At 36.2% G+C, this 27,988-nt stretch overlaps 1 protein-coding gene across 1 annotated transcript in view; it reads right to left on the bottom strand.

Annotated features, from left to right (window-relative positions):
• TENM3 (teneurin transmembrane protein 3) overlaps positions 1 to 27,988 on the bottom strand; it is a 2,759,728-nt gene that overhangs the window by 914,581 nt on the left and 1,817,159 nt on the right. Inside the window, exon 8 of the mRNA XM_054553580.2 lies at positions 17,321 to 17,401. The gene's annotated coding sequence lies outside the window, so the exon portion shown is untranslated. The remainder of the gene's footprint in view (positions 1 to 17,320; positions 17,402 to 27,988) is intronic.

Genomic DNA, 27,988 nt, shown 5'->3' with positions numbered 1-27,988 from the left:
TCTCTACTAAAAATATAAAAATTAGCCGGGTGTGGTGGTGCATGCCTGCAATCCCAGCTACTCCGGAGGCTGAGGCAGGAGAATCACTTGAACCTGGGAGGAGGAGGTTGCAGTGAGCCGACATCTCACCACTTCACTCCAGCCTGGTGATGGAGCTAGACTCCATCTCAAAACAAACAAACAAACAAACAAACTTGAATCTCTTTGAAGTTTTTGAACTTTTTGTATAGTTTTTGCTTAGGCTGTGGGACTCAGTGAGAAAATTTCAATGATTGCTAGTGGGCATTCTCAGGAAGCAAGTAGCTGCTCAGAACAAGGGGAAAAGAGATACAACTTGTAATGCTTATACATTATACAAGAAGCAATGTGAAAATATTTGATAGTTATATTGATCAATGAAGAAAATAAAGAAAAATTTCACATGATGCCCCTTCGATACCAAGATGTAGAAGGTGTAATTTTTTAAACAAAGAAACAAAAATAAGATTTAAAAAAGGTTTTCCATAAAAACATTTCCAAAAATTTTTATAAAAATTAAGAAAACATTTTCCTTATGGAAAATTGCTTGCAATGAAAGTCTCAAATCCAGTCATAATAGATAAAGGAATAGTATCAAAGGAAAACCTTGAGGTCAGCAAAGTAACTGAGACAATGATTTGAATTGTAGGGCTTTTTAAGAGATAGGCAGATGTTATTTTAGATTATTTTGCTAGTATTTTGACAACTCAAGGAACAGGGAAAAAATCTAAAGACTGAAAAGACTAGGTTATGTTTTTTAAAAGAAAGGGATAAAATTGAATATTATCCAGCCATTGAAAGAGATAAAATTCTGATACATATTACAACACGAATGAACTTGAAAGCATTATGCTGTTAAATAATCCAGATACAAAAGGACAAATATTGTGTTATTCCACTTATATGAGGTACACAGAATAGAGAAATTCATAGAGACGGAAAGTAGAATAGAGGTTACTTGGGGCTGTGGACAGTGAGAATGGGAAGTTAGTGTTTAATGGGTACAGTTTCTACCTGGGATGATGAAAATGTTAAGGAAATAATGGTGATATTTACACAACCTTGTGAATATACTTAATGTCACTGAATTTTATACTTGAAATGGTTAAAATAATAAATTTTCCATTATATATTTATTATAATAAAAATTAAAATTAGAAAAAGTTCAGAAATAAAGGGGAAATTCGTAGTAATTCAAGTCAGTTTAGCATGCATTATTCCTAGATATTCAAGACAGGAGACCTTGAACTAACCAGGGTAGCCACATAAACTGGTTTTCTGGGATAGAAAGTTTCATGTGATGTTCAATTGCCAGATAAACTTATCAGTATGCCATGAAAAAATTATCAATTCATCTAGAGTTCCGTGTAAATAATGAGAATTGTTCCACAGGGTTTTGTCCGGGGAACACAACTATTTAACGTATTTATCAAAACGTGTTACTTCCCCGAGGGACCAGGTTGCCGCCTCCCGTTCATTAATGGGGACCTCGCAACTGAACACGCTTCCATTTTTTTCTTCCGGCGACCAGGAAGCTCAAACAAAATACGATGTTCAGCAACCAGACTCATCTTAGGATTGGCATATCTCTATTCTCCTTGTCCCTGCAATTAATCTTCTGTTTCTATTTATAGTTTATTATTTCACTGTGGGATGTAAAAATTGTATATTGCAGTGGCCCACACCTGTAATCACAGCACTTTGGGAGGCTGAGGCGGGCGGATCACAAGGTCAGGAGATCGTGGTCATCCTGGCTAACACAATGGTGAAACCCCGTTTCTACTAAAAATACAAAATATTAGCCGGGTGTGGTGGCGGGCGCCTGTAATCCCAGCTACTCGGGAGGCTGAGGCAGGAGAATGGCGTGAACCTGGGAGGCGGAGCTTGCAGTGAGCCGAGATCGCACCACTGCACTCCAGCCTGGGCGACAGAGCGAGACTCCATCTCAAAAAAAAAAAAAAAAAAAAAAAAAAAAAAAAAAAAAAAAAAAAATGTATATTGCCTCCAATTCTCTGTGAAAAGAGGTGGGCTGTAAATACACAACAACGTAAAAATACTTGGATCAGTGACATGGTATGTAGTATTATGGGTATACTCATTAAGTTTGTAGAGCATGGCTAACATGCACGATTTGAATGAGTTGGTGGACCTCTCTTCAATTCAACTAAACACACACACATGTGCGCCCACACAGGTTCTTAGCACAATGCTTTGGTATTAGTTCCTTGGTCTCTTCTCTTGGGGAGTTTACAATTCGGTCAGAGTAGTAAGCTTTTTTACCTGTCATTTCAAATGTTAGATGAACTAAACCAGTTATTAAGAAGCAAAAAAAAAAAAAAGATTGATTGCAAAAAAAGATAATAGTTAATAAACACAACTGCTTCTGAATACAAAATGAAACACAAAACATGCCATTACTTTGAATAGGGACAATCTGCAGGAATATTTATCTATTAAAAAAATTAAAATTATAACTGAAAAATTATTCTATCCAGGGTGGGCTGCTGTTAATTTGACATTGGTAGTTGTTTTGAAATCACTGCCTACTCTGTTGGCTTGTTTCCCTTAATCATACTTTTTGAGAGCTTAATCTGATGATTATAAGTCATTACTTCTATGCTTGTGACTACAGGTTACATCTCCCATTTCCAATGTTCAAAACTCAATCCATTGGACCAGTTTAGAAGAAAGTGTTGGACTAGATGAGTGGACTGTGGAATTATTACTGAAGCCCTTTCTAGCAGCCAAATCCTAGAATTCATTGTATGGAAATATAAAGTTTAGAATTAGAGGAGACCTTAGGAGTAACTGGTTTTAATCCTCTGATTTGATAAAGAAGGTCTTCAATGCCAGGTGTCTGAAGTCTAACTAACGAGGGTCAAAGTCAGGGTTAAAAACCCAGCTCTTTTGTTTTCACAGCTATGATGTACTTGAGAATGGGCACCCCTGTATATCAGTCTTCACCCTCTAATTCCAAGAAGTGGGACTATGTGGCAGACTGTGCAGGCCGCAGTGCTAAGAACAGTTCTCTCTTCTGGAACACTGAAATGGAAGTTCCAACACTGAGAAAATAAAGGCTCACTCCTTTCATTTCTCATTTAACGTTTCCTTCCTGCAGAAGTCCAAGAGTACACAAAGTGATGAGGAACAAACGTCATGAATGAATTCCCAGCTCCCATGTAGAGGAATAATTAATCCATTTGCTTCTCATTTTGATTCTGCACCTCCCTTAAAATTTATTATTAGAGTCGAGCAGATGCCCTCTACAAAGAGTTTTCCTCATAATGAAGTCACAGCCTGGAGAGTCAGGGTCTTGCAGCCGAACTCTGCAGGCGAACAGGGGGACTGCAGAAGCCCTTGAAAACATATGTTCTTTTTACTAAAACCTTGAACTTCCAGAATTAACTTGAAATTACACTTGAGTATTTTCACCCTGTAGTGTTTGACTTTCTGAACGGTGTGCATATTTTTCTCTCAATCAAAAATTTACAAAATCACAGAAGTTGCATGAATGTGAGGAATAATGCAGAAGATAATTCTAATTGAGAAGACTGTCATTAAAAGTTTGAAACTAAAAAGTAGGCGATTTTTATGGTCTAGATGCCCAGTAAGGAGATAAATATATCAATTGTTTAGCTTACATGTTACAATTTTTGCAACCACTTCATTTGGCTGTGAATGTTAGAAAATGCAGGCAACCCGAGGGTTAATATCTGGCATTTTTTGTTTTTGGAATTGTCTCTGTCATAGTTCTGTAAGTCTCCAGGAAACACATTCAGTCCCACTCATATTTCATTGACTTGTGACAGTTTTAATATGTGCTACTAATGCTCATAAAAGTAAAGCAAAATAAGCCAAGGGGGTCAAAAACAAAGATCAATTTCAAGATCTTGAATATATTTCAGGACCCGGAATAATGCTTTGTACATAATATGTGGTCAACAAATATGACTCCTTTCTTTCTAACTTCAAATATCACTTTTTCCTGATATTTGAAGACAGACAAAATGAACATTTGAAGACATGAATATATTCATGTTCATTTTGTCTGTCTTCTGAACTACTAATTTTATTCTCCTTAACTTCCTTTTTTTTCTTTAACTTGTCCCTGTGAATTACTTTCACTGAGTTTCTTTCTTCTTATTGGTGCTAGGTTTGGAAAATTGGTGAGAAGTAACATAATTGATTGAGTCATCATACTTGCCTCTAAATGATTTTTAAATCTCCATTCCCGAAGAGTATCCTAAATTGTGCTATTCTTGTAATCAGATAGGCAGGGAATAAATCTTCCAGGGAATGTGGAGTTAAAGTAGAGATGAGTTATCCCTAAATAGAGAGAGTGGTGGAGGTCGGGGGTAGACTTTCATGCTTGGGATTTTCCCCAGAATTCTAGCTTCAAGTCTAAGGCTATTTTATAATATATTAGCTCAATGAGTTATTCTCATTACATACTTAAATGAGCTTGGGTCAAATAACAGAATGATAAGCCAAAAGTAAAACCCAAAACATGACTCTTAACGTTTCAGGAACAGAAGAACTGATCTGACCTCTATTAGAGCCCTGTGGGCTGGCAGTGGAAGTTGGCCATAGGAGGAGCCCTGCACATATGCTTTGTAGATTTTATTGATTTTATCACAAGGAGAAGGGCTTGTCATTTGCCAGGTGAACTGGAACTGCTTTGTGAATTTGTATGAATTTTTAACTAAAGTAAGGGTCGCTATATTTTTTTCTCATCTGTTTTCAAAGGGTAGGAGTTAGAGCTTACCGAATAATTTTTTTTAGCACCTACTAAAGTGCCACGGACTATTGTAGTTGTTGACAATTTTCCCGCATTCGATGACCTTATCACTATCAACATAGTCACTACTTTTACTATGTTACTAAAAATTGGGTAATAAACTTGAATACAATAAGTTGTCACTATTTTTTAACAATGTATCAGTCAAAATAATAAACTAATTGATGAAATGATAATCACTTTAATTCCTCTATGTCTTTTTTTTAAACCTTTTTCTGTATCAATTTTTAATGGTTAACATTCATATGTTTATTTGTTAATTAACATTTGCATATTTATTATTTGCATGTGTTATTGATATTTACATATTTGTTCATATTTGCATATTTAAATATTTAAACAATTTTCCTATCAATTAATCTACCATATATTTCTAAGAAGTCAGGAGTATCATCTTCGTTTTGTAAATCAATAAGACCACAATCATCTGCGTAGGTTATCACTGGATATCAAACTTGCTAACTTCCTTAGAAAGGAGAGAAGAAGTAGAGGAAGGTGCCTTTGGCTGGTATAGGTCAGGAATCAACATGAGGCAGAGTTTAACAACGTTTCAATTATGAAGTGAATGAATAATATTATGAAGCCTCATGAAAATTATAATAAATTATTTCAGAGAACAGGAAGGGCAATGCAAATGAAAATCCCATAATATTTATCCCATCCCCATTGACTATGCAAGAGTTGAATTTTGGAAAATTAACTTAGACACACTAAAAAGAAGTTCACTTATTTTATTTTTAAAATCCAATCTGAACATGTTAAAAAAACACTTTTTTTCTTAACTTTTATGTGCATGATGCTTGCAGGTGCTGATTTTTGACAGATCACTTTGGACTGAGCAATCAACTAAGTGCCACAAGTGTGTCTACTAATTTTATGAGAGGGAATTAGAGTTCAGGGTCTCTTCTAAGTATCACAGAAGTCACATCTGGGGCTTCTCCATAGTGATCTCTAACGTTCTATGAGTTAGAGGGATACAAGATATTTTGAAGAAAATAAAATTTACCTCATTAACTATTGTTATTGCTGTATATGAATTTTAAAAACCATGTCTTCTCAAATTTAAATGTTACTGTGGATATTAAATGCTTTCCCATGAGAAGGGATACGAGCAGTGTCAGTAGCTGGGCACCTTGTTCTCTAAGTTGGTAGCAATTTTCCTTCACTGCTTCTGTCAGTTCTACCTAGTGTTTAGTAGACTGTAGCTATTGCTGGGAGAAATGAGAAATTTCCAGTGCTCAAAATCAGTTAAGAAGGTCATTGAAAATGTTTTAAATGTGGTTGGAGGTAATTTCTTCCACTGAAAACTCCTCAGAGAATTTCTTTTTTCCATCTTCCTCCCTTCCACTCTCCCTCTCTCTACTTTCTCTCCCTCCCCCAACTTTCTTTCTTTTTGCTTGTAATGATTTCTCAAAAAACAGCAGTTCATTATACAAATTGTATGGAATATTATTCTTCTGAATTTATGTCACTTGACAGTGTTGATTTCTGTAGGTTGATCCATATATTTCTGCATGTGGACTCATCAAATAGTAACAGTCTTGCTCTTCTATGCCAGAGAGATATTTACTGGGATAACACACACAGTATCATGGAGCTACCCAATGTGGCAATCCCACTTTCATCGGAAACTAAGTGAGGAGTTGATTCGTAACTGTGAAAAGACAATAGACTAGAACTCTACCCTTCCACTAGATGAGAAATGCAGCTGCCAAGAACAGAGACAACACTGATTAGGTCATAGACCACTAGACAAAGAGCATTCACAATACAGATAGATAGAGAGGTAGATAGATAGATAGACAGAAAGATAGATAAGTAGGTAGGTAGGTAGGTAGGTAGGTAGATAGACACACAGATAGGTAGACAGGCAGACAGGTAGGTAGATGGATGGATGGATGCATGCATGCATGGATGGATGGATGGACAGATGATAGATAGATGATTTGATAGATGAATAGGTATATAGATGGTGGAAGGATTATATATAGATAGATGAATGAATAGACAGATGAGCCATCATCTTATTAAGAAATAAATAAGGAAGATAACATATTATAAAATATTAGGAAAAAAAGCTTCTTTGGGACTATTTAAGGTAAACTCTCAGCATTTACAAGTGTGGAAATAAAGAATCAACTACCAAAAACACCAAAGATCATAACCAAAACAGCATCCCAGAGTAGAATGATGTGCTACACTATGAAACTAAAGAGCCGCATAGGTTAATACACAGACATACATTTTGCTTAGACCATAGACCAGACTATCCTTGAGGTACTGCTAAGAATTTTCCCCAATTCCGTTTCTCCCTCTTCTCTCTTCCCTTCCTTTTCCTGCCCCCCTCATTTTCTTTCCTTTCCCCCCTATTTTTCTATCAAGCTAATTTGACAATATGTTACCTATATACATACCTACCTATCCATTCACCCAAATATAATGATACACAGCCTTGTATATAAGTTAAACACACAGCCAGATGTCCACCATTCTCGAACTAGGTTCAGTCATTTTCAGTGAATTCCTTCATGATCTTCATGGGAGCAGACAACTAGAATGGGTGGATCCTTCCTAAGGACTGAACAATATGTCTGGTGCCTACAATAGATCCATTCAGTGAGTGACAGCCCTTATGTCAGGTGTCTCATTTCAAATTAGTAACAACACAATGTGCATCAGGAACCTTAAACATGTTTAGCAGGAATGACAGAAACAGCTATACGCCTACACTAGGCTCCTTCATTTCCCCACTACCACCAAACCCTGTTGTTAAGTCTGGGCAATCCACATCCATCTAGAAGACTGCATTTTCCAGCCTCCATGCAATAGATGTGGCTATTTGACAACCTCTTGGCCACTGGTGTATAAGCAGAGCAGCATGTGGTAGTTCCTTAAGGCCTTCTTCAAGGAAGGGCTGGCACCCTTCTTTGTTCCTTCTTCTTGCTATAGGCCTGGAAGAGAGATGTGATGACTGGAGCTCCAGGTGCTGTCTTGGACTTGATTCAATACCATAGGGGTGGGTGGTTAAAAGGCTAAAAAGAAACCCCAGTGACATCATGGAGCTGCTATCCCTTGGGATTTGCCTTAAGTGAGAAAAATCAATCCCCGTATGTTTAAGTCACGATTTTTTGGCAATCTCTTGATATGGATAAACATAAATGCTGACTCATAGAGGAGGTAAAGCTAAATATAAAAAAACTAAAGAAAGTACTAATTAACAGAGTTTTTCTGCTTCTAATTTTTCAATGAGTATGAAACAAAATATAGCTATAAAAAAGCATCTACTGTAATTGGATTATTTTGTATCTTCCACCCTTATTTTTTATACCCAACCTAAGTTGCTTAGATTTAATAAAACAAATATTGCATTTAAATTTGTCATTCAATATTATTTTTATCACACATTACTATTGTGTATCACCTTTATTCCTCAACTCAAATCCCGCTTCAGACATAAAGTCTTATAGGAAGAAAAAATTGTTTACCCCCTCTAAACTCCAATGGTACTTAAGCCACTCCTTTGACATGTATATTTTTATACATTTCACTAGATCACAAACTCCTGGAAGGCAAGACCTGTATGTTACACAGCTCACAGGCAAATGATTGATATACAGTGGGTTTTAGGTAAGTGCTTACTGATATTTGTGGTTTTATATATATATCTTATATAAAATACACTTTCCAATAACTCTGAGAAAATATAAAATTGTTATTAATAATACAATTATTTCTTTATTTTTCTTTTACCAGTTTCCTTCACAGTTCCAATTATTTCCTAAAGGAGAAATATAAACACCTAAAATATATGACCTTGCGAATCAAGGAGAATAAAATCTATGAATATCTGAAATCCTAAAACTTTTAAATGCTATTAATAAAGACATCAAAATTCTGTTCAAAATACTTTGCATATCTAATGTTCTTAACAAAACATGCATTTCAAGCAGAAGTTTTAAGGGTTTTAAATCACAGATTTTCACAGCACTTCCTTCCGGCAGCTGATGAAAATTGGATAATATACAATCAGAACACTTTTTCTACACATTTTAAATTGATTGAAAAATAGAAACAGATTTAACATTCAAAAAAAACACATTTGCAACCGTTATGTAAAAATGGCTTGATCTGATTTAGTAGATACTAGGTATAGAAACTTAGAGCTGACAGCATTCTTTGGGATGTTTTAAAACAGAGGAAACGTATCACAGCACCCAAGCTGCCACTCTCTCAAAATAAGTGCCTCTGACTAACAGTTTGAATCTTCTATAAGGTCTATCATAAAAGAAAACCTTCCACTTAATGAAAGGTGTTCCCCATATTTCGTGGTAGGTACAAGTCTGACATTAAATAGGTTATAAATAGTTTCAAAATAAAAACATAGAAGTAATAAATTGCCAAACATGAGATATATGGAAATATAACATATTTGCATAAGATTTGGAAGTTCAACATTTATTACTATCCTCAATATGATATATAACTCGGTCATTGAAAAATAACTGGATAGCCATTCAAGTTGTCAGTCTGCATTAACTAGGTGTATAGTCAAAGAAAATAAATAACGAACAAGAGTGTTTGTCTTATATCACGTTTACTAAGCTATCAAGGTATTGACTCCGTGACCAGAAATATAGTCCAGAGGACATTGTACTTTTAAAGAGGAGGAAGCGTATTTATGGCCAAAGATACCACATTTACTTTCAAATGCTGTTTTGCTTAAGTAATTCGTTCTTTTCCAAAGGTAAGGAAATGTGGGACAGTTTTCTCTGCATATTTTTTTTTCTGTGAGATGTTTGGGCATATTCAAGTTATTATGTGCTTTTCATAAGGCCAGGTAGTGATAGCTGAAATGTAAATCACTAAGTTTGTCAGGGGAACTGAGAACAGAAGCTCCAGAACTAAGAACAAGTCTTAACTTCTCCCCCTAATAATACTTTATGGCCTCTGTCCATTGGCACACTTATACCAACCCAGGGCTCTGAATGTAGAGTCCATCAAACATGGCAGGAAAGATCAATGTGTTGTCTTTTGACTTACTGAGAGGGAGAAATTTGTCGTAAATGTGACATATTTTTCCTACTGTAAGAAATTGTCTAATAAAATTATGGTTTGTGTTGTGCAGTTTATTTCTCAAAGACACATTTTGACCACATTTAAAACCTATTTCAGAGTGTTAGAAAATGGAGAGGTAGGTTGTATGAAGACTTACAAACTGGTAAACAAACAAAAAAAGATTCCTAAAGAAGAAATAACAACATTAAATTTGGAAAAGATAAACTGAATATGAAAAACTAATGAATAATGAAGGTAAATTTGGACTATAGGATTCTCTAACAAATTGCTATTATTAAGATTTATAAATAGGATAGCCAGGTCATTTATTACAAAAGTGAGGATATTTTTGAGAGTGAAATTAATAATAGGTATTAACTGGACTACATTAGGTAAACAGCAGACATATCTGCCTTATTTATGAGAGATTGGTGGGTATTTTATCTGGCTAGATTTGAAGATGATGAGATGTCCTTTTACTCTACCAAAATGTGAACAGAGACTTGCTGCAATTATTTTGTCTATCACTAAAAAACATGACCAAGTAGAAGCGCTTCAACACATGGCCGTGAAGGAATAACTGGCCCTGGGTGTGTTCTCCCATCCTAAACAACAATAAAACTGGACACAATATATACAATAACTGTATGGAGGCAATGAACAACAGGCAGTGCAGGACGGATCTTTGAGAGAAGGGAAGTACATAAAGGGAACTCTATATTTGTCCTGGCTCCTTGCCTTGTGGCAGTTTCCAGATTGCATGCAAAGAAGTAGAGCCCAAGTAGAACACTGTGTTAACATTAAACAGAGGAGGCGGAGATCAGCCACCGGGGCTGCTGTAGCATCTGGAACGTGCATGGTAGGGTACCAGAAAGGAGGACGGTACAGGGGAGGGATAGGAGGAAGGAGTAGAAGTCTGTGTGGAGTCTCTGTGGGTCCTTGGCTAAGGCTTGTGTTGTACAAATGGAGGGCAAGATTCCATGTGATCAAGCAGGCTATTCTTTGTGAGGCTGAGAGCTAATCTCTCTGTTTATCTCTTTGATCATGCAGGATGGAGAGAAGTTGAAGCCAACCCAGTCTGAGTGGTAAGGGTGAAAGAGAGACATTTTATCATAATGAAAGTCTTCATTGATTAGGAACTTAGAAGGGCTCCAACAACAGGTATGTGTGTATGCACCTAATAACAGAGATTCAAAAATATGTGAAGCAAATGTCGACAGAAGAAAAAAGGGAAATTGACAAAATCACACTAATAGTTAGACATTTTTGACACTTCTTTCTCAGTATTTTGTAGAATAAGTAGATAAAAAATAAAGAAAATGTCAACCACATGATCAACCAGATTAAATAAATTGATACTTATAAAATGCCATACTTGGCCGGGTGCAGTGGCTCATGCCCGTAATCTCAGCACTTTGGGAGGCCGAGGTGGGTGGGTCACCTGAGGTCAGGAGTTTGAGACCAGCCTGGCCAGCATGGTGAAACCCTACCTCTAATAAAAATACAAAAATTAGGCTGGGCTCGGTGGCTCACGCCTGTAATCCCAGCACTTTGGGAGGCTAAGGCAGGCGAATCACCAGGTCAGGATATTGAGACCAGCCTTGCCAACATGGTGAAACCCTGTCTCTATTAAAAATACAAAAATTAGCTCGGCGTGGTGGTGCACGCCTGTAATCCCAGCTACTCTGGAAGCTGAGGTAGGAGAATCGCTTGAACCCGGGATGGAGAGGTTGCAGTGAGCTGAGATTGTGCCACTGCACTTCAGCCTGGGCGACTCCATCTCAAGACAAAACAAACAAACAAATAAACACAAAAAACAAAAAACCACACACACACACACACACCGTACTCAATAACTTCGGAGTACACATTTCTTTCAAATGCACTTAAAACATTTGCCAAGATAGATCTTGTGCTGATGCTGGGCTCTAAAATAGAATGTCTAAATAAATTTCCAAAAATAGAAATCTCACAAAGTACATCTCCAATGACGGTGGAATTCAATTAGAGATCAATCAGAATAGGAGATATAGAAAATCCCCAATTATTTGGAAATAAAACAACATGCCTCTAAATGATGCATAATGAAAGAATAAATCACAAGAGGAATTAGAAAATATTTTGAGTTAAATGATGATAAAAACACCATGAATAAAAATTTATGGAATGTAGTTAAAGCAGAGATTCAAGGAAAATTGGCAGCATTAAAATACTTATATTAGGCTGGGCATGGTGGCTCACGCCTGTTACCCCAGCACTCTGGGAGGCTGAGGAAGGCAGATCACCTGAGGTCAGGAGTTTGAGACCAGCCTGGCCAACATGGTGAAACCCTATCTCTACTAAAAAATGCAAAAATTATCTGGGTGTGTTGGCATGCCTCTGTAATCTCAGCTACTCGGGAGGTTGAGGCAGGAGAATCGCTTGAACCCGGGAGTTGGCGGTTGCAGTCAGCTGAGATCTTGCCACTGCACTCCAGCCTGGGTGACAAAGCGATACTCCATCTGGAAAAAAAAAATACTTCTATTAGAAGAGAAGTAAGACTTAAAGCTAATAATTTTAATTACCTCCTAAGTATCTGAAAAAAGATCACATAAAAATCAAAGTAAGAAAATGAAAGGAAATAGTAAAAATAAGAGAATAAGGCAATTAATTAAGAAAAAATAAAAATAAAGAAAATCAACAAATCCAAATGTTGATACTATGTGTTTTTCATAACGCCAGGTGATGACAGCTGAAATGTAAATGAGTAAGTTTGTCAGAGGAGCTCAGAACAAAGGCTCCAGAAGTAAGAACAAGTCTGAACTCCTCCTCCCAGTATTACTTCAGTGCCTCTGTCCATTCTCATACTGGTACCAAAGCTAATAAAATTAATGGGCTCCAGCAAGACTGATCAAGAAAAAAATCTGAAAATAAAAAATAATCGATATCAAAAATCAGAGAGGGAATATGATCACAATTCAAAGAGACATTCAGAGGATAATAAGGAAATATTATGGACATTTGTGTAAATACACTTTACGACTTAAATGAAATAAGTATATTGAACGACACTGTTTGTCACATCGACACATAGAGGGGAACAGCACACACTGGGGCCTATCAGAAGGCAGAGGGTGGAAGGAGGGGAGGATCAGGAAGAATAACTAATGGGTACTGGGCTTAATACCTGGGTGATGAAATAATTTGTACAACAAACCCTCATGACACAAGTTTACCTATATAACAAACCTGCACACGTACCCCTGAACCTAAAATAAAAGTTTAAAAAAAGTAAAACTCTGTAAATATTAACACAGAAAGCAGAAAACCTGAATAACTTTATATATATATAAATATTATATATATATATACACACATATATTTAAATTGCAATTAAAAAGCTCCCCACCAAGATAACTCTAAGCCTACATGGATGCTCTGGTGAATTTCTATAAAAATTTTATGAAATGTATAAATCTACACAAATTAGTTAAGAAAACACAAAAGGAGGAAATATTTAAATACTTTCCAACTCATTTAATGAGGCCAACAGTGTCTTGGTAATAAAACTTGACAAAAATATTTCAAGAAAATATAGAAACCAATATTTCTCCTGAATATAGACATAAATAAGTTTTAACAAAACACTATCAAGTCAGATCTAGGATTACATAAAATAACCATACATTATGATCAAATGAGGGTTTATCCCAGGAATGCAAGATGGGCTTAGCACTTAAAAAATCAATTTAATTCTGGTGAATTAAATTAAAGAAAAGAAGAAAGACCATATGATCATTTCAATGTATGCAGGAAGGAAAGCTTTTGACAAAACTGAACACCCTTTCATTATAAAACACACTTAACAAAGTAGGAATAAAAAGGAACCTCCTTAGTCTGAGAAAACATCTATGAAAAGCCTGAAGTTAATGTCATACTTAATAACAAAATATTGAATACTTTTTCCTTTCCTGAGGTCAGAAACTAGGCAAATATACCTTGTTCTCACCACTTCTATTCAGCATTGTACGGACAGTCTGGGACAGTACAATAAGTAAAGAGAAAGACATAAAAGGCATAAAGTTTGGAAAAGATGAAGTAAAACCCTTTATTCATAGACAAAATGATTGTTTACATAAATATTCAAAGGAATATATAAAAAATCTACTAGAGGGCTCTAAACTAAAAAATACGAAATATGAAAAAAGATTTAAATAAAAGGAGAGAGTTACCATATTCATGGATTGGAAGACTCAAAATTGTTAAAATAGCCATTTTTCTTCCAGTTGAACTATAGATTCAATGTAGTGTCCGTCAAAATCTCAAAAAGCTCTTTTATAGAAAATGACTAGTTGATTCTAAGCTATATATGGAATTGTAAAGGATCTAAAATGGCTAGAAAATTTCATGAAAAAGAAGAATAAAATTGGGGGACTTATATCAACTGATATCAAGACTACAGTGTTCTTATTGTGGTATTGATATAGGGATAATAGAATAGATCAATAAAATAGAATAAACAGTTCAGAAATAGACACATATGACCCATCAACGTTCACTAAAATTCCAAAGCTATTCAATTTGAAAAGAAGTGATTTTTTTGCTGTATTGAAATAATTGCGTGAACATATAAAAATAAATGCATTTCAACCCCTACTTCTCACTATGCATAAAAACTAATTCAAGATAATCATAGATCCAATTGCATCAAAACTATAAAGATTTTCAAACCTGGTATTGGCAAATATTTTTTAGAGAGGATACAGAAAGCACCAAGAACAAAAGAAAATATTGATCAATGTCATCAAAATTTTAAAAAGCCTACTTATCATAAGACATCATTAAGGAATAAGGCAAGTCACTAACTGAATGAAAATATTCATAGTACATAAAATCTGACAAAGGTCTACCCAAAAGATATTTTAAAGGAAAATATCCAAAAAGCAAATACCCAAATACCCAAAAGATATTTTAAAAGCAAGTCAGACAAGCATATCTAATGGGCAAAGGACTCAAATAGACACTCCAAAAAAGGCAGACTCATGCATGGCTAACAAGCACATGAAAATATGCATCATTAGTCATAAGGATAATGTAAACTAAAGCCACAGCGAGATTACAAGAAAGCTAAAACCCAGAGGAATAATAACACCAATTGTTATTTGGGACAAATGGAACACTCATCCATTTCTGGTGAGAGTGTAAAATGGGACAAAGACTCGAAAATACTGCTAGACAGTGTGTTATAAGCTAACCAGAAATTTTATTCCTTGGTATTATCCCAAGAGAAATGAATACATATGGCCACAAAAAGGCTTTTACAACAATGTTCATAACAGCTTGAATCATAGTATCTAAAACTTGGAAACAACCCAAATGTACAGGAGAAGAATGATTAAAAAGTTGTGGCATATTAATCAATGAAATACTATTCAAGAGTGAAAAATAAATGTATGACTATGTCATACTCAACAACAGGTATGGAACTGAAAAACATCACGTTGAATGAAAGAAGCCAGAAGCAGAAATGCACACGTTGTATGATTACCTTTCAATGAAGGTCAAGGGTAGGTAAAACCAACCTTCATGACAGACAGAATGGTGGTTGTTTATTGGTGGTGGATAAGTAGAATTGCCCTCGTCTCCATTACAGAAATAACTCCTTGTTTTTCACATTAATGGCTCAATGGAATATTTCCATGTGTCTACTTCTGTAATTTCCAACATTTTTTTTAAGTTGAGATATTGTCAAATTGTGCATTTTAATGCCAATTTTATTATTTTTATTATTTTTTGAGCATTCTTGTGATATTTTATTTACTTTCTACTAATTTAGACACAAATCCCATTAGGCAGTGACTAGGTTATCCCTTTTTTCTGAAGAATATCAAGCAAATTCTCAGTGCACTCCATAAATGTTAAACTTATACGTCTCTCTAAATCTCAAAGTCCTGGTTTAAAAAAATTTAAATTTTTAATTTTTATGGGTACCTAGTAGTTGTATGTATTTATGGGTGGTTACATGCGATGTTTTGATGCTGGCATGAATGTGAAAAACGTCATGGAGAAGGGTGTATCCATCCCCTCAGCATTTATCCTTTATATTACAAACAATTCAATTACTTAATACCAATTTTAACTTTGCAACTCACTAACTGCTTTATAACATGCATAACCTTAAATTAATTAGAAGCCTCCTAGATAGATTTAAACAAAACTGAGTAGGAATTATTACTTTAAATCCTTTTCTTGCATACATGATTTACATAATTAAAGATAAATTAAATACATGTTTAAGAATATGTAAGGTGACATAGGTATATAGAGGACTGCAAATCCCTCTAAACTGAAGTGTTTCCTAAAATTTAAGAGCAAAGTCAAGAAGTTCTTCTGGGTAACAGATAATTAACATATAATAGATAAGATGAGATAAAATATCACACCGTGATTTGCAGATTAATAATGACACTAAATGTAAAGAAATGGTTTAGATGAGAAATTATTTTTATGAAAGGAAGATACCCTAAAATGGAAATTAATAATGTAGGATTAGAACCCTAACATTTAATAATAGTATGAGAAAATTGGTCAGCAACAGTTTTTTTTTTTTTTTTGGAAATTTAGGATAGGTAGAAATCCTAATATTAAGTGGAGCATTCGAAGTGTTAGGATTTAATTGCTATTTCTTAGGAAGAGGCCTAAAAATTAGCAGGAATCAAGAGGCTGTTGGGAAGGCCTTCTCTGGAATAAATAACTGGAAATGCAGTTATCTTTCTTGAAATAAAGAAATGCAATCCTATTTTGTCATTTATTATGCTAAATACAGTAAAGTCTTTAAGAAACATGTTATTAAGCCGTTTGCTGATCTACCTCTCTCTTGTTGGTTGCTTTGAGAAACCATGCAAAATCTTCATCCCGTATTAATTACCAATTTAATCAGTCAATGCTAAAAGAAAATCTTTTGCTTTAATTATAAAAGGCAGCTGCTGTAAACATTTGACGTGATGAATACCTTTGCTGATCTTGGGCAAGTTGTAATTTATTAAGCACAAATATGAGAAGAACACAAGTAGAGGCTTAAGCAGTAGTGACCCTCGAATACGCTATTTGTTAACTGGGTGGGTCCTGGTTAAAGGATGTGCTCCCTGTGTAAAAACCCATCAAGCTGTGCACTTATGGTTCCCACATTTGCTGAATGTATATTATGCTTCCAAAAAATTTCCCATAAAATATAAATTATTTCCAGAAATATAGGGAATTACCTCAATATTGTGTCAAAACCGAAAGGTTTTATACACATGTCTGGAAGAAATAACAGTTTTCTTGAAAACTTTTCCTCAATTCCCTCTACCTCTAAGAAAATATACCAGAACATCTAAAATTTTTGTTAAATAGGACTTTAAACAAAATGGAGGCATAAACATTAGCTTTGTGCTTACCATCAGATTTAGAAATGTATATGCTACTTACCAAAAAGGTGTGTTCTCTCTCAATTTTGTGGCAGTTTGCTCATTAGAGTTGCCAAGCAGGGGTATTGGTTGTGGTACAAGCCTGGAAAAACAGAACAAATAGAAAAATTGCTATCCTATAAAACATTAATTTTATCATAACGGTATATGTTACCTATTTCCTAATGTATTTTTCTACATAACTGTAAAATGATAACTCGTTTGCTCAGTCATGTAACAAGCAATTGCTATCTTTGCATGTACCAGGTGGTACAGGAGATCTGTAGCTGTCTATTGTAAAACTTTTTCTTCAAGGAAATTAAGCAAACAAAGAAGTGTAATAAATATACCAAACTGATGAGTATCATAAAAGAGGTATAATCAAATGTTCTGGGAGTCAGGAGGCAGAAGAGGTGACTTCCAACGGGAGAGGTGATACTTTTTGGAGGAGGTGGGGCCTAAATGGAGACTGAGGATGAGTATGGTCTTCAAGGCAGGGCCTGGGGCAGGAAGACTGGATGGGGGGCAGCCCAAGTTCGGGGGACAAAATGACCAAGTTACAGAGTTTGAACATAATGGAAATAGGAGGGGAAATCTGATGCATTTCAGTTTGATTGAAGGAATTTTTCAGAGGGATTGGAACTGAGGTGAAACTGTGAGAGTAGCGATTAAGTCACTTGTAACAACTCGGGCACTGTGCTAGAAATTCCACAGTGAAATTAGAAAGCTATGAACCCAGGCCTCATGGAATTCCCAGCCTATGGAGACAAACTGATACAGAGGATTATAATAATGCATGATGAGAAGCAGAGGTTTACTGGGTGATCTGTAGCTGGGGAATCAGTGTGGTCCAAGGGTCAGAGATTTAAAATGAAACAAAACAAAACTTCAAGTCTCAGAAAAGTGATCATTAAGGCAATGAGGTTAGATGAGATCGCCGAGGGACAGTATAGAATATAAAGGGAGGGGGTATACGGACAGACTCCCATCTAGGAGGGAGGAAGCAATCAGAGAAGAGGAAGGAGTCTCTGAAGACTGTGGCGTGAGGAAAGACAAGTGACAAAAGTTTTATGGAGGAGGCTGTGTTCAAACGCAGAATGCTTTAAAATTCAGGCAAGGTTAATGCTGAAAAGTGGTTATTTGTCTTGTTTGTTGACTTGGATAGATTAAAAAACGATAATAAAAATTGTGGGGCAATAGAGCTGGCCTGATATTCAGTTATTCTACACACACCAGTGCCATTGCTCTCTTTTCTGAAAAGCAGCCTGTCTTGAACATCATGCAGTGATTCAGGACTTAGCCTGGCTAGGGTTCACAGATTAGAATAAATGACAAAAATAATCATTTCAAAAGCTATAAATTGTAAATATATAATTGCAGTGACTTCTCATTCTTTTACAATTACAGGATTTTTATTACTTGCCAAAGATGCCAAAGAATTAGATGCCAATCAATTAGATGCCAAAGAAACAAACCAAGACAGTATCTAGATAAACTAAGTAACCGAGTGGAGGAGCAGTTGGTTTGGTTGTTTAGTCCATCCTAATGAGGAATTAGCCACAACTGATCACCATACAGTTAACCAGGAGGATGTTAGAAACTTCTAGATTCACTGTGATTTTAGCTATAGCTTATAGTTAACAGCCTTGATTTCTTCAAAATTACAGAAGATAGAAATAGCACGTTAATTTATGGAGAATAATTACTTAAGGGTGCTATTGAGTTTAGCCATGCAATCAAGATTATGGTTTCCAAATATCAAGTGAATTAAAATAATCATTTACTGTTAACTTTTCCCTTGCAAAAACCATTTTCAGCTTTCAGGAATTTCATACCCATTGCAAATATTTAGAAAAATAACTCAGATCTCTGGATTTAAAAAAATGAATATAGTATACAATTTAGAGCCATTCGTATTCTGTACGGGTTTATAAACAGTGGTAACCAAACTGATTATTTAAAATGGACTTAAACTGACTAATTTTTCTGTTCATAGATAGATATTTTTCTATATTCTGAGATTTTTTCCAATCAAGTCGCCTTAAATATATATTTGGGGGATTTTGATAAGAATCATAATGCAAACGGAAGAAGAGTACAGTGACCGGATTTCTAAAGCTCTACAAACCTATGGACCTGTATCATATCTGAAGATCAGAGGAAAAAGTGTCTATGATGAAAATAGACAGAGTGGAAAAAAACGGTTATTTCTGTCAGTGCTAAAAAGCTTAGAGAGTCACTGATTAAGGTCACTGCCAATTTTGTCAATGAGGAAAGTGCTTTAGCAAGCCTTCAGCCCCTCATCTTTGCCATCCTCTGTGTAGGCATGCGGATGACGGTACTGTCAGCGTGTCCACGTTCAAACACTGAGAGGATTCGGGGTTAACCAGACTAGAACTTTTTAGCAGAAAACTGAAGGTGTCTAAAACCAATTCCAAAGAATGCATTTTGTGTCTTCCGTCCCTTTATTCCCTGAAGGGCCATTATCATTGGCAACAAGAAAAAGAAGAAAGAAGGAGAGAAAAAATTAGCTATTAGCCATATTCACATTCATTCTTGGCTTTTCTGGAAATAAAATGTAAAATCTCCAGGAACGAGCCTTCCTTTAAAGATTTATTAATAGAATGACAACTGTTCACAACAGCTAGTAAGAGCTAAATCCCGTGCTCTAAGCTAATACCCAAACAGCGTGTTGACAATTGACAGCCAGCACAGCTTGCCTTGTTACTCAGGTGAAGTTTATTAAACACTTTTTCTATCTGTAAGCTCCAAAGAATGGTGAAAGATGCTTGTAAGTCAACTCCAGTAGTACTTGAATAATGTAACTGGAAATTAGAACAGGATAAGCAATAGTTATTTCACATTAGAACATACTTTATATTACTTTGTAAGGGTGGATTGATATGTTCAGACAAGCAGGTGTCACCAAGCCTTTATCTGAGCCATAGAATCACCTCACTGTAGAGCAAGTGGAGAACAATTAATGAAAGAGCGGTTTGCAAATTTGGCTTTGATAATTCAGAGTCTTGGGAAAAGGAGGGTGCCCTCTGAAAAACACTGACTTAAATGGGTGAGAGCAATGTAAAACACAAAGCTCTAGTTAAGGAATTGCCGGGCATTGAGATTCCCCATCTGGAATATTAGGGCTCTAAGATCTCAGTTCATACCCATACGGGCGGTTTAACCCATCAGCTTGTTGTCATCCTGTCAGAACTCCCCTATTTTATTTGGCCCGGATTCATATCTCAGCTCATTTGACCACTGACTACTTTGCTGTCGCCTCTAGTTGTTACCGGCACCGGTTTCCCAGTTCGTGGTCTAACTGGATTCTGATTATAAGATGTTTTGTATAGTAAGGTAGATCATTATTCAGAAAGACCATTGGTGGCTTACTGAGACACAACTCTCTTTCTTTTTCTTTTTTGCTTTCTCTCTCTCTCTCTTTTTGTCTCCTGGGTTATTCAAGTCTGTAGCCATTGGCACCCAAGTACACAAGGGTGAAAATGAAATCTCCACCTGGGAACAGCTTCTGACTCAATCAGGTCATTATCAGTGCATTGACGCTGAAATCCCTCAAACGCAAAGTATGCCCCTTATACTCCTGCAGAAATTCAAAGTTCAGCCTGATGGACAGAACTTGTAGTTCTTTACCTCTTACACTTGAATAATGTGCAGTTTCATAGAGGCTAATGGATACTCACTAGTATTTGCTGAGTTGGTGGAAGATACTATTCATAAACTAATACTAGTGTGTTACCAGAATTCACTGAGAACTCTAAGCCAGGATTCCACTAAGACGTTTGATTACAACCTCATGCCTGAGAGCCTTGCATGAATCCTGCGATTCATGTTCACATGAAACTTGTTAGAGTTCTTGAAATCTAGGAAGGCGTATGTGGTTATTACCGCTGTTTTGGTTGCAAACTGACATGAATTAACATATTTGTGGCATTATTATTAGATTTTAGATTTGCTCATCATGGGCTGTGCTGTGTTGGTACTATATTATAATATGTTGATTGTTATTTTGTTTATCCCAAAGTATTTTGTTACTATGGGGTCTTTTTCCCTTGGAAAATGGAAATAGTCTGGGGTATATATATCCGTAAGTGAGTCACAATCAAGAGGCTTGAGAATCACTGCCATAAAGAGATGGAAGTTAGCACACAAAAAGTTTCATAAGTAGGGGACCTGCAATAATGATTCGTGCCTGTGGCCAACTACCCTTAGATCTCTGGACCCAGGAGAAACGCTTAAAGGAACTGGGTACCCAAGGACGAGTGTCAAGGGCAGGTAACTCACTTGTTTGTATATTGCAGAGAGCCCAAATTTCTTTCAATTTTGCCTTCTTACTTATTCAGGTATCATGAGAACCATTAACTTTTTGCCTATAATTTGTTTTTACCTAACATTACTAGAAATGCATTCTCTACCCAGAATGTACATTACATTTCCTATTTGTCCTCAAACCAATGTAGCGTTTCTTCATGCTTTTTATGCATGATATTTACTGTCTTTGAGATTTTTATTTAGTAGTCAGTATTAATAAATCTTCATGAGAGTAGCAGAGTCATTGTGATTTTGTTAAAAATGCATTGCTTACAGTTCTTTGAAGAAGCATGAATGTTGGGCTAAAAAGACAAACAAAGGAACAAACAGTCATAGAAGCCATCTAATTCATCTTTGCCTTGGTGAAATTAATATATTCACTGAACTGTTAATTTTATTCTGAGCTCTATTCTTTCAAATTCTTAAAGTATTAAATTAGGGTTAAGGTAGCGCTTATAAAAGTTAAGAATGTATATAAATCAGCCCACAAATATAGCTACCTAGTTTCTCATAAAAACACCCCAAAAGTATTAACATTTTTCATGCATATTTGTGAAAGACATGATTCACGTGAGCATTCTTTCTGATGTCTGAGCTAAATTTCTCGTTTGTACCTGTATTTATGTCCATCAATAACTTCAGTGAGAACCAGGGTATTCTTTACTTCTTATGGGATAGACTATTTTATAAAAAACTAAATCCACTAGAGTTACCTTTCATGTTTCATATGTTTTATTCCCTGGGAACAGTGCTCTATTGCTCTAAACTGGACATAATATTCTAGTCATCAAAATAATCGAGGAACAATAAGAAAAGAAATGTAATACAAGGTCATATATAATATAATGAAGTAGCAATTTAGAAAAACACATCATTTTTATTCCATTTTTTATTGAGAAAACACATGGAAAAGAAATTTGCTACAGTGCCTGGCACATTGTAAGACCTGAAAATATGTTTTGTTTTGTCCCCTTTTTGTCTTGCTTCTCATAGCAGCTGGCTCTGTGACAAAGCTTGAGATATATTTTTTTCTGCAGGGAGGCACTTTTGTTAATGAAGTTTAAAAGCTTAGATTGGGGTGAGAAAAAAGAAAACGGTGGTATTGATAAAAAGAGAAGGAAAGGGAAATTGAAAATATATTTTAGTGTGTTATCAGATAAAATGATTTACAGGAATTCTAAATGTTCTATTGCATTTTATGAGAAATATAGTAGCATATGGGAAAATGGTTTTAGTTTATGGCCTTTCATGACCCTAAGCTCTTAGTTTCATATTTGTAGAAAAGTGTGTGTGTGCGCTTGTGTGTGTTGTGTAAGTTTGCGTAATTAAAAGACATTATCCTGCTCCTTTTTAAGCTTAATTAAGTATCTATTTTGTCTTTAAGAAATGCTTTGAAGAGATATCACTTTGTAACACCTTATCAAATAATGACAGTATCTACAAAACACGTCTTAAACATTAACACAAAATTTAACAGTTTCCACCCAAGCCAAATACAAATCAATGTTGAAGAGGTGAGCATAGATCAGAAGAGGAGGTCATGGGTTCAATCTGTGGGGATATTTCTCATAGAGACTCAAAGCAAAGAATACAGAAATCACTGTGGCAAAATTCCACAAATGAGTTATCTTGCTGAGAGTGAAATTATCCTATACTAATTGTATGTTAACAGAGAAACTCACACAAAGGATAATTTCACAATAAAGTGATTACTTAAAATAACTGGGGTAGGTTGGTCAAAAGAAAAAGAAGAAAAATAGAAGTAAAAGAAATATTTTCATGGTACAAAATATATTCTTCCATTAAACCATCATGAAGCTAACCATATCAAAGACAATGTTTGAGATGTTAAATGCTGTCAATAAATTTACTTATCTGTGTATACTATAGCCATTTTGACAAGTCATGAACTTAGAAGTATTAGGGATGTTGGAAGATGGAAAGAAAAAGGAAAACCAGAAAAAGAGAAGAAACTTGAACAAATAGGTAGTGGTTGAAACACTCAGCAAGTTCTAGCCCTGCTTGAAGTATTGTCCACATAATGAATATTTCAGGTGCATCTTGAGATCCTTATATTTTTCAAAGACAAGTAGACAAGATGTATTTTACATCTGTTAAAGACTTCTGATTGGCATACATGTTGAAAGACTGCCTCAAGATCGAAAGGCGGAATGTTCCTCAAAAGCCATAGCTATGAAATATTTATTCCGCCTTCTTTCATGGAAGAGACTGAATTGACTTTGTGACATAAAGCTCTACTAATAATGCCAGCAAAATTACACATCCTGTGTTAAATGACTATTCTTAAAAGGTGAGCCAGGTCTTGTGTGTTGTAGATGATCACAAAGAATAATGCAAGTTACAGTTTACAGTGTTCTTGTAAAAGATAATGTATTTTCAAGCTTTATAGCACAAGGGACACAAGGTCTGCTGAAGATTTCTTAAGAAAGATACTGCTGGATGATGTTTTTCCCCAGGATTGTTTAGTTTCTTTCTTTTTAATTTCAAAATTACATTTTTTTTGATATCAACCCCTGTTTGTGAGAACCTTTTGTGTATAAAAATGCTGGAGCGATACCTTTGAGTATACTTTTTATTAAGCAAGGCAAAGACTTGTGTGCCTCCAAATATTGCTCAAATCTCCAAAGCCAGCTGAATAAATAAACATAATGTGATCTGTAGCCCAAAAGTCTGCAAATGACTCCATATGATGTTAAAAAAACTATGATTCCTTCTAAGTATTTCTTGGAGCCGATGATTAGCAGTTTTGTTTAAGTTCTGGGACCCCGGAGCCCCCATAAAAATAACTTTGAAATATTATATTATGTGTGAAAATTTTACACACATGCACATTTATAATCAGCAGACAGGGCCTCTGCCCTTCGTCAACCTGATAATCAACCGTAGGGTCTACTCAAACATGAAAAAAATAAAAGATGGAGAACTTTAAGCACATAATCTCAGAGCCATTTAGAACCATGTGTATTTCTGAAATCCTCTATTACCACAAATCTCTTGGTTGTATTTTCTATGGCATTGTCTGTTTCTCATTATCAAAGTCTAAAGAAATTCGATACAGTCATGTAACACTTGGCGAAGGAGTGTTAGAAAAACGCATTCCAAAGTGCTCGGCTTATCTTTTCTTTCCAAAGCAGTAACTACTGTCTGGCTTTACTCTTCTGGAGAAGCCAACTGGGAGGGCGGAGAGAAAAAAAAATCAAACCAAAGTAAATTAAGCAATGGCCCTTTGCCTGAAATAATCACAGATGTCAGCTTTTAAACAATGCATTGTAGTTAACAGGCGCTTAAGGCAACATTAACAGGGAGAATTCCTACTCTGTAAAGTCACCTTTTGCTTATAGAGTGTGTACCATGCCATTCTTGAAAGCAGGTTTAAGATGGAACCAGGCAGAATAAGATGATATGGGCAAAGTCTAAGGTTTGCATTGCCTGTAACGGTAATAATCAGATGGCAACCGGCTTCAGGAAATCAGATTATGAGTTCCCAGGGATGGTCTAAGGGACATCTTATTCTTTATTTTGGCCAGAACTCAGGGACCACATGTCATTCTTTCTTAAGAGTCAGGACATTAAAGAAGTCTGAGGAAAAAAATGATAAATAATAGCTTTGAAGGAAGTTTTGTGTGTCTTACTCCAACAGGTGTTTTTTTTTCTGCTCATGTAAATTAGTTAAGTTATTCAGATATTACACAAATAGTATTCAGACAATTCTAGGAGCACATATGATCAATTAAGATAAAACTCTGTTTTTGCAATTCAAGCTTTTAAAAAGCATTATAGTTAAAATACACTGCAAAGACATGCTGGGATAATTGGTTGTCAAAGTACATTGGTACCACTGAGTAGTCTTAAAATAGCAGGAAATGCAACTGAATACTGGAAAGGAAATCACTATTTCACTTCTTCAAATAAAACATATTGCACCTCTGAGTTCACAATGGGATATTTGCTGAGAGCCTGTAATTAACTCATAATGATGAGAACCACAGTAATAGACATTTGCTTAGCAAAACTTTCACGTGTTTTTATCATTTCCTACTTTTTTGCTATTTCCTTGTCAGTTTTTTATTAGCTTGTCACTATTACTCAAGAAAATAATGGAGAAAGGGGTGAATAATTTTTCTAGAAAGGGACTATTTTTAAATGTTATATAAAGAAAGGACACTTCTTGATAAAAGCTATCATATCGTCAGATAGTTCATATGGCATAAGGAAAAATGAGGGATTTTTCTTTTTTTTCCGAGAGAGGAAAAAAAAAAGAAAAAAAAAAAAGAAAAAAAAAGAAAAATATCATCTGAACAAACATCAAAAAAAAAAAAAAAGAGACCGAGTCTCACTCTGTCACACAGGGTGGAGTGCAGTGGCACGATCTTGGCTCACTGCAACCTCTGCCCCCTGGGTTCAAGTGATTCTCCTGCCTCAGTCTCCTTGAGTAGCTGGGACTACAGGCGCGTGGCCAAAAATGAGGGAATTTTGACATATATGTAAAATTATTTTACTTTGAAAACCCAGAACCAACAAGACCAACACGCCCCTCAACTGAAGACCACCTACAACAGCTGCTTCCTGCCTCCTCTCCTGCCTGTCTGGCACACAGCTGTTGGATTAATCTCCCCAAATACCTTTTCATCATGTCACTCCCTTGCCCCAAACCCTTCAAGAGCTGCCCAATACCAACAGTACAAAGCCCACATTCCTTGGCCAGGCATTAAGCCCCCCGTACAACTGGTTTCAATTTTCTTCTCTTGCCTCATTTCCCACTATTCCCTTATAATGTAGCAGCCCATGTGAATTCTCTGGCCCATCTAGTCAATCACCTTTGAAAAAGCTGTACCTTTCTTCTTTTGCGGTCATCTCCTCAAGCTGTTCACTGTCTGGGATGCTCCCCTCCTCCATCCCCTGGCACATCCTTCAGTGCTGGTCTGGATCCTAGCACAAGCTGTCAGGTAGGATTACCTGTTCTGCAAATGCATCCTGGCTCTGCATGAGATGTCAAGCTCCATGCGAGCAGGAATGTATCATATGCTTCTCTGTGTCTCCTATCATTTTTAGCATAGTATCTTGTATTGTCCGGCACTGGATAAATAGCTATCGGTTGATATAACAATGGTTTCTCTAACACAAAAAGCATTAGCCCAGCATCCGATGTGCCTCACTAGTGTCCTTTAGAAATAGCTGGTTCATTACCAAAACCCCTAATTTCTGCCCCCCACAAATTTTCCTATAACATCCTTAAAAGTAAGAGCAAGGCAAGGAATAAAGCAAATAAATCTTGCAAAGTATTTGGGCTGAATTTGCAAAACCTATAAATCTAAACTTCATTTATTGCATATCAAGACATATGCCAAAATTCAGGAGGCCGAGGTGGGAGGATCCACTGAGCTGCTGCACTGAGCCATGATTGCACCACTGTGCTCCAGCCTGGGTGACAGAGTGGGACCCTGTCTCAACATAATACATACATGCCAAAATTAAATGATTTTAATACATGTGAATAGTTATTCAAACACTTAAAAATACTCTAGATATTTAGAAGTAGCTGAATGCAGCGTATGTTCAGGATCACTGGGTCCAGTTTTGGCTATGAGTGTGATGGCCTGGCTTGGGGAGGGGACTCTGGTTACAACTGCCTAGCAGGACTCACTGCTTCACATGTCTCTCTCTGTCCTTTCTTCTCACAGCAGACAGAGCCATGTTTCTCTAATGAACGTCAGGCCACGCCACTCCTCTGCTTAATCCCTGCCAATGGCTTCCCCATTACACCTGCATAAAAATCCAGTCTCTGTCTTTTTTTTTTGGTTTGGGAGAACAGGGTCTCTCTCTGTCACCCAGGCTAGAGTGCAGTGGTGTGATCTCAGCTCACTGCAGCCTCTGCCTCCCAGGCTTAAGGGGTTCTCCCACCTCACCCTCCCCAGTAGCTGGGACTACAGGTGTGCACCACCATGCCTGGCTAATGTTTGTTTGTTTGTTTGTTTGTTTTGTAGAGACGGGGTTTCACTATGTTGGCTAGGCTTGTCTCAAACTCCTGACCTCAAGTGATTCTCCCGTCTCAGGCTCCCAAAATGCTGGGATTACAGGCATGAGCCACTGCACCTGGCCAAAAATCCAGTCTCTTTTCATGACTGGCAAGGCCCTTTGCTCAGATCTCATCCACCCCTCCCCTCACCTGCCCCCTCCAGCCACCCTGACCTTCCCTCTGCCGTCTGTCTTTGTATTTACTGTTCACCCAACCAAAACCTCTGCCCTTGATCTTTTCCTGGCTGGTTCCTTCTGTTCATTCTCAAATATGTCTCTTCAATGAGGTCTTTCTTAATCATCAAATCTAAATTCAGTGCCTCTC

Source organism: Pongo abelii, chromosome 3 (genome assembly GCF_028885655.2).
Source record: "Pongo abelii isolate AG06213 chromosome 3, NHGRI_mPonAbe1-v2.0_pri, whole genome shotgun sequence".
NCBI lineage: Eukaryota > Metazoa > Chordata > Mammalia > Primates > Hominidae > Pongo > Pongo abelii.
Note: the sequence above shows the minus strand (reverse complement) of the source record. Positions and strands in the feature narration are given on the sequence as shown.